We start from the raw sequence: 11,392 nt of genomic DNA on the forward strand, positions 1-11,392 counted from the left end.
ATGAATGGAATTGTTTTCTTAATTTCATCTTTGAAATGTTTTGCTGTTTTCAGTGTATATATCCAGCATTTATTTTGATAAATTTATTCCTAAGTATTTTTTTACTTTTGATTTTATTATGAATGGAATTGTTTTCTTAATTTCATCTTTGAATAGTTTGTTGCTAGATGTGGAAATATAATTAACTTTGTGTTTTGCTCTTATCTCCTGCAACATTACTAATTTATTGGTTCTAGATTTTTTTGTGTGTGTGCATTCCTTAGAATTTTCTACACAAAGGATTATGTCAGCTGTGAATTTAAAAAGTCTTACTTTTTCCTTCACAATGGATGCCTTTTTTAACTTACTTATTTATTTGGCCTTATCATACTGGCTAGAACCTCCAGTCTAGTGCCGAACAGAAGTGGTGAGAGTAGACAGTCTCACTTTGTTCACAATCTTAGGAGGAAAGTATTGAGACCTGCACCATTAACTATGATATTAGCCATAGGTCATTTGTAGATGTTCTTCAGCAGATTGAGGAAGTGCCGTTCCATCTAGTTTGGTAAAGGCTTTTATCATGAATTGGCACTACATTTTGTCAAGTGCTTCTTCTCCATCTATGGAGATGATCATACAGGTTTTGACTTTTATTCTATTAATATGTTATATCACATTAATTGATTTTGGAATGTGAATTCAACCTTGCATTTCTGGGATACAGGATATACTTGGGATACACTTGGTCGTGATGTATAACACTTTTTTATGTTGCTGTCTTTGGTTTGATAATATTTTATTAAGGATTTTTGGGCCCATGTTCATGAGAAATATTGGTCTGCAGTTTTCTCATGATATCTTTATCTGGCTTTGGTATCACAGTAGTGCTGCCCTCATTGAATTAGTTGGGAAGTATTCCCTCCTCCTCTGTTTTCTGAAAGAAATTGTAAAGTATTAGTATGAGTTCTTTAAATGTTTGATAGTGTTCACTGGGAAGCCATCTTGGCATGGGCATTTCTTTGTGGGAAGATTTCTAATTATTAATTCAATTTCTTTACTTATTGTAGGTCTAGTCAGATTCTCTATTTGTTTTCTCAAGCCAGTAATATGCGTCTTTCTAGGAATTTGCTCATTTCATCTGTTGTCTAATTTCTTGGCATATGGTTGTTCATAAAATTCCCTTACGATCTTTTTTATTTCTATAGAGTCAGTAGTAATGTCCTCTCTTTCATTCCTGGTTTTGTGTCCCTTTTTTCCTTGGTCACTCTAGCACAGCCATCAGGCCTTCTTTTGTCTCCTCTGCAAACAGATCCCTTCGTCCAGGGATACGTGGGTGGCTCAGGCCTGCTCTGGTCTTTGCTGTGCATACCAGTCTCTGGTTAACACATGATATATGGAGCCATAATATTTTCCAAGGAATTCCTTTTCTCCTTAATATAGCTGGAGGCCTATTAATTTCAACTTAGAACCCAGACTGATATGATTGCAATGGTGCCTAAAGGAACTGCCAAAGGAACTATTCCTTCCTCCTCCTCCTCCTCTTCCTCCTTGTCTTTTTCTTTTTTTTTTTTCTTCTATGTGGTTCTAAAAGAACCCCAAGTGTATATTATTACACATGGGTACCTCCTACCACACACAGCAATGGTCACGAGAGAAAGACACCAAAAAACCCTTCTACCAATTAATATCTGCTTTACCTTTTACCTAGTAAACAAAGATAGTTCTTGGGAAATGAGCAGCTACACTAACGTTCCCTTCATTTCAAAATAGGGTGCCCACACAGCTGCATTTTGCAGGTGGTGAACAGCTTCTGCTATTTTTATCTGAGATAGCTCTAGGAGAAGGAAACAGGCATGGGACTGCAGTTCCCCACAGAGCGCATTTCAACTTCCTCAGATACATCCCTCAACCCTGGGCCAAAAACGTCTGCACCAGCATCCACACAGATTTGCTAAATTGCCAGCCCCTTGCCCTCAGGAAGTCTGTTCTCATTCTGAGAGAGAGTGTAACCTTGAGAGCTGGGACACTAGCTTGACAGATTACAGCCATCGCCAGCTGAGGAGCTGTTTATTAATAAAAAGATATGTGAATTAATGCTATATATTGGCTAGAAAAAATTATGTATGGACATGATAAAATATGGATTGGAAGCTACAGATTAAACTCATAAATGCTATAATAACTGAAGTGAGGGTGTGGAGAAGGGGACAGGGATGGGACGGAGGTGACAATTAGAGAGAATGTCGGGGCAGACGGAGGACACGGGCTGGAACATGGTTGGGCTGTCAGGGGTTTTCTCGCACTTGGAAGAATCTTCAAGCAATTACTATGTCAACCAGCACAGATGTTCCTCTTTCTTCATCTGATGAAGATCAGGGATCCAAACTTTTCCGAAAAGCTAGAGAGGCACCATTTGTCCCCATTAGAATGGCAGGTTTTGCAACAATTGTTGCATAAGGATCATACAAATGGAAGAGCAAGGGAAATACTAAAATGTCCCTTCACCTCCCTGATCCACATGCTGCGCAAGGCTTTGTTGTGGGAGCAATGAATGACTCTTGATGTGGGCTATTCCATGTATCAGGAATTCTGGGCAAAACCTAAACCTTAGAAGGAAGAAGAGATGCTGGCTTGGTCTTGTTGGAGGAGCTTGCTTTAGTCATTGAGGTTACTTATCTATGTCAAAAACAAATTATTTGGGTTCAGACAATAATACAGTATTTTGAATATTGGCTTCCTTTCTTGCAGGCTTGATTTGCCTGGTGACCAAATTACTAGCGACTAGTTCACTAACTAGGTCATTCATGGGAGTCAAGTTAACACAAAAAGAAACATGTCACCTAAATGCACTTGACGATGTTAGAACGTCCACCTTCTTAAACAGTTAAATGAAATCAGTTCTAAAGAGGACAGCAGGCCAACCCTGAAGTACTCCCAGTTTGCTGCAGAACATTGCATGCTTTGGATGTCATGTAGGAGTCCTGTTTACACCAGTTAATTTAACTTTTTTCTGCCTGCCTTGGGGACTGGTTGAGTACTTCAGTTTTGGGGACTGGTTGGCTCTTTTAGAACTCTTCAAAAAAAGTGCATGGAATATGATTTGTAAAGCCTCTCACGATTGGAAGCGTATGTGAATGTGTTTAAACCAAGCCTAGAAAGCTTGCAACAGATCTGCATAGTAGTAGTATTCATTTCTGAATCACAATTGTAAACATGAGAATGACTTAATTATAGATTCCAGTTTAGCTCTTTTGTAATTGCAAAATTATATTTTTGCTACTGTTATATTAGAATAATTTTTAAATGTCACCTTGAAATAGAAATATATATTTTCAGCACTAATGCATAGGTAAATGGAGAAATTTTTAAGTGTGTGCATTATGTTTATTTTCTCTGTAAGAATCAGAAATGTTAAACTAAACAAATTACCTATAATGGGAGTGATTAATGATTTACAAGAAAGCTGGTTTGGCCAGACATTATACACAAACCTTGACATATTACAGAATACTTTATTACACTTGTGAAATTCTCTTGTCTAATCTGAACTTACATTCCATTGTGATAACATGATATATGTATTGTTATTAAAGTAAGTGAACACATAAAAAAAAGGGAATGTCAGCATTATCTGTAATGTTTTATATTTGTTAATGAAAAGACTAGAAGCAAATAAGACAAATGTTAAGAGTTATTAATTCTTAGTGTTGGAAATGATTGTTTGCTAAATGTTTTCATATATTTTCAGTATGTTCAGCTCAAAAATTGTTTTTAATTAATCAAAAAAATTGCATGTGTTCAGATTTTAAGCAAAAGGTATTTCTGCAAGAAATGGAGATGCCCCTTCAAACTTCACAACTTAGCTTTCCTCACAGCAAGGCAAGACCTTGAGCTTCTTCCATCCTGACCTTTTTCTGATGGAGTAATGGGGAGACCAGAACAACCATCTCCGATCCATTCTCTTTGGTCTTTTGAAAATAACTAGCCACTGTGTTCTGAAAGTCAGCTCGGCCTGGAAATGACGAAAACATTGAGAGCTTCTTTCCCTGTTCACGATGGCCTTAACGCTTCACTGGGTCCTCTCTTAAGATGGCATCTTTCAACCCACCTCTCGGACCAGGGCTTTCATGGGTCTTTCTTGGGGGAAAGGGCATACACGTATACTCACTCACATACATACATACTCACATATATACATGTGTGTGTGTCAACTTGGTCTTGATGGTAAGTGTACTGTGTGTCACAGTCAAAATGTCTGAAAGCGGCTAAGGAACTCAAACCTAACATGGCCAAAACAGAAATCTTAATTTCATTCACCTTCTTCTCTCTAAACTTTCAAGAAAGTTCCTCCTGCATTTTCTCCATCTCGGGAAATGGTACCACCACCCAAGCCAATTACTTAAACCAAAAACCAGAAGTCATCTTGGCTCGCTTTCCCTCAACCTCTACGGCGCAGCCATCAATCACAGAATGGATAATACTGGTGCGCATCACAAGAATGGATTCGTAAAACTTGTGTTTTGGACAGATACACACACACACACACACACACACACACACACACACACACAGAGAACATTGCAGTTTGTTGTTTCCTTATCGATAGGTGAGAAGACCAACTAGAAGTTGGCTCCCCCTCTGGATTTACACAGCATTCCATCAAGCCCCCTCTCTTATGGTACTTACCAGTTTTGACCTTATGTTTCAATTATTAGAAAACATGTTTTATCCTCCCTAATAATCTGAATCCTAGTTGGGGAAGGTTCCTTCTCTGTTTTAGCCTGTGTACAGCCCCTGCCCCCAACCCGGTAGAGCCTAGCCTAGTCCTTTGGAAAAAAGCTTGTGAGTAACAGCCTCTCTTCCTTGGAGTGTAATGCTTCCACGAGGTCCCATTGCTAAGGGCGTAAAACTTGGGGACAAAAAAGTAAAAGTTTAAGCCTAATTCTATTTTCCTGCCTTCCTTCCTTCTCTCCATCTTTCTTTTCTTTCTTCCTTGGAGAGTGGGAAGATTATGCTTTAGAAACTCTGCTTTCAGCTGGAATTGGGTGTGAAAGGGCAGGGTCTTTGGCTCCAACAAGACACCTGCCTTTGGGTGGTCCAGTAAACTGGGCTGCAGAGGATGCTAGTGCACAGTGGGCATGAGCAAGCTAAAAGAAGGCAACTGTGTTCACTGGGCACAAGAAATTTGTCAAGTGTCCTTGCCAATGTTAGGGAAAAAAAATCCCTTTATTTCATTCCCGTGGGGAAATTTCTTCCAGTGAGTTTTGAATGTCTCTAACCTCCACAGTTTGGTTTTGTTGTTGTTGTTTTTTGGTTGTTTTTTTTTTTTTTTGAGACAGAGTCTTACTCTGTCACCCTGGGTAGAGTGTGGTGGCGTCATCACAGCTCACTGCACACTCAAACTCCTGAGCTCAAGCAATCTTCCCGCCTTGGCCTCCCAGAGTGCCCTCTAGGGTTATTTCCAACATCTATTTACAGATAGGGGCAATGCAAACCTAATGCAGGTCTTGAGATAGTGAATCAACATCATGTTCCTATAAAGGCTGTTGCTATAGCTCTCTACTCTAGTGTTTCCTCTTGGGGAGTTCAGCTTGACTGCCAAGGAATCTAATACTCGTGAAAAGAGAGCCCATAAAAATGAGGTGAAAATGCATCATCTCACTCTAACCAGTGTCCATTCCCTAAAGGGGAAAATATCCGAGGTAGAGCCGGAGAAATCACATCATTTTTATTTGCCAGATAATGGGGCACAGGGCAATGATTACAGCTTCTTTATATCTCTTACAGCTCTAAGTGCAACCACTGGCAATCAACAAATAATTTTTAATAATAATGATAATGTTATATCTGAAAGTAATAAATCTCTAACAGTGTCCATTAAAAGTAGCCTGTAAACCATTTCTTGAAATTGCTTTCCAGCCAGTTTCAAACATGACTCTATTAAACCATTAAATAAAACAGAAGAGACTGTGTCATAAAATGAGAACGGGAATTATGTCAAAGAAGGTTAGAGGCTAAATTTATAGTGTCTAAATTTTCTTAAGGAAGCAAGTGATAAAAATTTTACTAAGCACAACCCTGAAGTTATATAAAATATTCTTTAGTTGGAATCGCATTTTGTCGAACAGCAATTTTTTACCTCAAGGGAGTGATAAGATAATATGAACTATTTGGCAAGGGAAATAGAAAGATTGAAAATAAGTGAGGACAACATACGTGATTTTCTCTACAAAAAGAAAGTAAGAGACTTCCCTATTTTACAATTTCAGGGAGAGCAACTGGGTTTATCATATCTGAATTTAAACTGTATCTTAAGCTCATAGATGAAGCCAAGGACGCTGGTATTTAGAACATTCTTATTTTCATATATCAGACATAATTTTTTTAAAGATGTGATTTGGGTCAGAAGCCTATTTCTTGCAAAGATATTTTTAGATTTTCCTCAATTATTTACTTTGAAAGGCTTTTAATATACTGAAAAAATCCACAAAATTCTAATGTTAATAACTTCTAAAGAAATATTTGGTGATAGACTCAAGAGGGAAAAAGTGAACATAGGAAATGCATTTCCTCTTAAGTAAAAGCAAACAATGAGAAATAAAAAATATAGCTGGGTGTAGTGGTACACACCTGTAGTCCTGGCTACTTGGGAGGCTGAGGCAGGAAGATCGCTTGAGCCCAGGAGTTCAAGGTTGCAGTGCTGTAGGATCATACATGTGAACAGCCACTGTAATCCAGCCTGGCAACATAGTAAGACTCTGCTTCTATTAATAAGATAGATATATATAGATATATATACACACATATATATATTAAATGCAATAGAAAAATGAGTCTGAAATCTTAGAATATTTCAAAATCTGACCCATATTTAAGAATTGCTTATTTAAAATCTTAAGGTAATCTATGTATTTTGTTTTCATGGAATAAATTCCTTCTTACATAAATACCACTCCCCCTAAAGAAGGCAAAGCAGGAAAAGGAGAATAATTAAATTTTAGCTTCTTTAAAGGACACTGGGGTTTTTGGGAATATGAAAACAAACAAGAAAATGAAGTTTACTATATCTAAAATTTTCAATTCTATTGAACATTTGACTCGAGTTGATAACACTATTAATTTCTATCTATTTAATGTTTCTGGAATAAAGAATTTTGTTAGACTTCAATTCAATGGATACGTTTCAGATTCTTGTTAATAGAATAGGAAAACCATTAGGAAAAAATTTTACCTTTGGCTCACTCTCAAATGAGTTCTTCATTAATTTGGAATTTTATAAAATAAGATTTTTTTGTTCTTGAAGGCCCATTGAAAGAAAACTCACATCTTCTCAAGACTAACCCATGTAACTATTAGTAATAAAACAAAAACAGTCATCTGAACTATTTATGCCTATTGTCAATAAGGGCTTGTCTGATCATAATTTGATGGATTTCCTTTAAAAATATACTCTGATTTTTGCAAATTGTGTGTTGCTGAACAGTTCCCCTATTATTTCCATTATCATAAAACAATTTAGAATGTATATTAAAGTTAGTGGGGTTTTTTTGGTTGAATCATTTTGGCCCAACTTGTCAAAATGTGAAGACCTTAAGAGCTGTTTCAATTCCAGGAAGGCTTTCAAATAACTGTATTAATCTTGTAAGACTAATTTTTATCTTAACAGGAAGTCTTATTTTTTGGTACCTAGAATTAATTGATTTGAACTTACACGATCCTGTAGAATTTAAAATCTGACAAACCATGGACACCAGTCGTAAAGTTAGGAATTTAATTATAAAATAGCTGGCACCTAGAAAGCATTCAAGAAATACTTTTTGGAGGAGTAAATGGGGTGAGAGGTACCTCCTGACTAATGAAAGGGTGATATAACTCTGTACTGCAGCCAAAGAATGCTACATTAGAAAATATCTAAGAATATCCAGATTCAAATTTTATTGTCAGCCACAAGTGACATCAACTTCCATAGATAGTGTAAAAAAGAGGCAAGGTTTCATTAAGGGTATTCATATGCTCTGATAGGTTTCACGGGACACTCTCCTTAGTCTCCCGAGTAGCTGGGACTACAGGCGCACACCACCCAGATGTTGAAGTTGCAGTGAGCTATGATTGTGACACCGCACTCCAGCCTGGGCAACAGAGTGAGACCCTGTCTCTAAAAATAAAACTAAAAATTTTAAAATTTAATTAATTATAAGTGGTTTTCATTTTCTCCTAATTCTTCCAAATTTCCTACAAATCACAATTTCATTATTTTTTATTTTTTATTTATTTATTTTTCGAGACAAGAGTCTCACTCTGTTGGCTGGGCTAGAATGCCACTGGCATCAGCCTAGCTCACAGCAACCTCAAACTCATGGGCTCAAGTGATCCTCCTGCCTCAGCCTCCAGAGGAGCTTGGACTATAGGTGCATGCCACCACGGCCAGCTAATTTTTTCTATTTTTTGTAGAGACAAGGTCTCACTCTCGCTCAGGCTGGTCTTGAACTCCTGAGCTCAAGCAATCCTCCCACCTCGGCCTGCCAGAGTGCTAAGATTACAGGCATGAGCCACCTCACCCAGCCAAAATCACAATTTTAATTGTAAAATATTATGTGTGTGTGTGCTCACAAGTTAGTGAATTTAAAAATTTCAATGAAATGGATGACACTGTAGAAAATATAAATTACCGAAATTATTTTAAGAAGAAGCAAAAAGGGATCATTAAAAACAATATTGAAAGTTTACAATTCAAAATGCTCTTATATTCATATTATACATTTTTTAAATTTGGAGAAATAGGTCATTTCCATAATGTATTAATAGAATGCTTCAGAGTATAGAAGAAGATGAAAACAACCTAATTTATGAAGCTGGCTAATCCTTTTACCAAAACCTGGCAAAGACAATCTCTCTTATGGACATCAGTGTGAAAAATCCTAAATTAAACCGTAGCAGATCAAATTCAACAATACATTTCATTCTAGAAGGGAGAGAAAGAAAAAAGAAAAAAAAATGAAGAAAAAAAAACAATACAGTAAAAGAACAATGAATCTAGACCAAGTAAGGACATGTGCCAGCTTTGTGTTTTAAGGGCCAGGGACAAAGTTTGGCAGTTCTTCAATCAGTAAAACAAAATCACCACATGACTCAACAACCCTACTCCTGGTTTAGTACAGCATACTCAAAGAATTGAAAACAGGTGTCCAAACAAACACTTGTACACAAATAGCAGCACTGTTCACAATAGCCAAAAGGTGGAAGCAACCCAAATGCCACCGACTGAGGAGTGATTAAACAGAATGTAGTGTAGCCGTACAATGGGATATTATCGGACCATAAACGGAGTAAAGCACTGATGTGTGCTGTACAGGGAGCACCTTGAAAACATTGTTTAAGTGAAAGAAGCCAGAAACAAAAGGTTACATATGATTATATTATTTCACTTACATGAAATATCCAGAGTAGGCTAATCCATAGAGACAGAAGGCAGATTAGTGGTTGCCAAGGGCTGGAGGGAGGTTGAAAAGGGCAGTGACTGCCCAGCGGGTACAGGGTTTCCTTTAGGGGCGATGAAAACACCTGGCAACCAGAGAGTGGTGATGGTTGCACAACATCACGAATGTACTAAATGTCACTAATGGTAAATTTTCGTTATGTATATTTTACCTCAATTGAAAACCTGCTGAAGCAGCTCCAGAAGAAGGTCTAGGCTGAAAGCTGCCAGACAACAGCAGTTGTCAGAGCTGGGCGGCCAGCCCTCTCTTGTAGGGGGATCTGAGTGGTGCATCTCTATATCTGCCACACAGGTCTGTGATGATAATTTTTTTCAGTATGTGAGAGTCATGTGACATTTGTTCCTATCCCATGGGCCTTTCCCTACACAAGTAGCTGGGTCTTTCCACACACTGCCTCAGGAAGGAATAACTCAGGAGGGTCCAACTTTTGTCTTTGCATTTTGAAAGAGAAGATCCTCTTGGCATAAATATATAAGATTTGGAAGGACATGGTCACATTCACACTCCCAGCCCCGGGGATTACCTGCGAGGTTAGATCCTAAGTGGGGGCTCTGTCCAGGGTGCAAAGGGAGTTGAGGGAAAGTGGTAATGATACAGATGCCAGGGAGGTTTAGGGATGCCAGAGGGGAAGGGGCCTGACTGTCACCTCCCATGCGGAGCCCTCAGAGGTCTCAAGACTTATGAAGGTCTCTGTGCAGCTGGCCTGGCACTGGAGCGAAGTGCAGTGGATGAACAGAGAAAAGCCGAGACGACCTCACGTTGTTCCCCGCAGCCCCAGAGAAGTACAGGGCACTGTCCCGGTGTTCCTGTGAAGGGGGCAGGTTAGCTGAAACAGTACCAGACCTCAAGAAGCCCTGCGGTCAGGAATAACACAGCTGCAGCCTGCTTGACTCGAGGCCCAGGATAAAACATGTCCGTACACCTTGGCAGATGACAGGTTGGACAGAACCAGCTCCCTCCCTGCCACATATGCCCCAAGTCATGCTGGTGACAATGGCCAAGAGAAAGGATGACTGAGGACCGAACTCAGGAAACCCAGAGTGGTAGAGATTACCCAGAACTGAGTGAGATTAAGTTCCCAGGCACTGATGGAATTTCTCAAAAGAATAAGTAGATTGACTCACAGAAAAACAGCTCTATTTCTTCCGTGATTTGTGTCTTCAGATATAGGACCTGCCACAAAGGCAGTAAAGACTATTTTTCACATTGTGGCTCCAATCTCCATTTCCAGCCCTACCAAGGCCACTTTGTACCCCACACCCGCAATTCCAGCAGCCTCAGCCTGCAGGCCAACAGGAAACCCCCCCCACCCCCCACCTCCCATGCTCTCACACTTCCCCTCTGCCCCAGCACGCCTGTGACAGGGTTTAAAATGGCCACTCGGGGAGGGGGGAGAAGGGGATGGGTAAATTCACACCTAACAGGTACAATGCACACTGTCTGGATGAAGGGCACACTTACAACTTTGACTTAAACTGCACAAAAGCAAATTATGTAACCAAACATGTGTACCCCCGTAATATTCTGAAATAAAAAATAAACAAAATAAAATGGCCACTCAGCTCCCACTAAGAGGTGGAGTCTTTGTTTCTTCCTACTGAATCTGAGCTAGCTAACTGTGGTGCCTCTCATGTAACCAATGGAGTGTGGTAGAAGCGATACCACCGAGTTTGTGAAACTAGGTCAGAAAATACCATGCAGCTTCTGCCTGGTTTTCTCGGGAAACTCATTTTTAGAGCCCTGAGTTGTCAAATTAGAAATCTGACCACCCAGAAGTTGCAGCACTGTGAGGAAGACCAGGCCACATGAAGAGGCCACGGGTAGGCATTTCTGCCCACAGTCCCACTGAGGTCCCGTACAATAGCCCATGTCACCCCCCAGACAGGTGAATGAAGATGCCTCCACCAGTGAGACTG

The 11,392-nt window shown here is 39.3% G+C and overlaps 1 pseudogene; it reads left to right on the forward strand.

The window, feature by feature from the left end:
* Positions 1-2,307: 2,307 nt before the first annotated feature.
* On the forward strand, positions 2,308-2,590 carry LOC105812434 (annotated as a pseudogene).
* The last annotated feature ends 8,802 nt before the right edge of the window (positions 2,591-11,392 follow it).

The sequence above is a fragment of the Propithecus coquereli genome, unplaced genomic scaffold (assembly GCF_000956105.1).
Source record: "Propithecus coquereli isolate 6110/MARCELLA unplaced genomic scaffold, Pcoq_1.0 Scaffold251, whole genome shotgun sequence".
Classification (NCBI taxonomy): domain Eukaryota; kingdom Metazoa; phylum Chordata; class Mammalia; order Primates; family Indriidae; genus Propithecus; species Propithecus coquereli.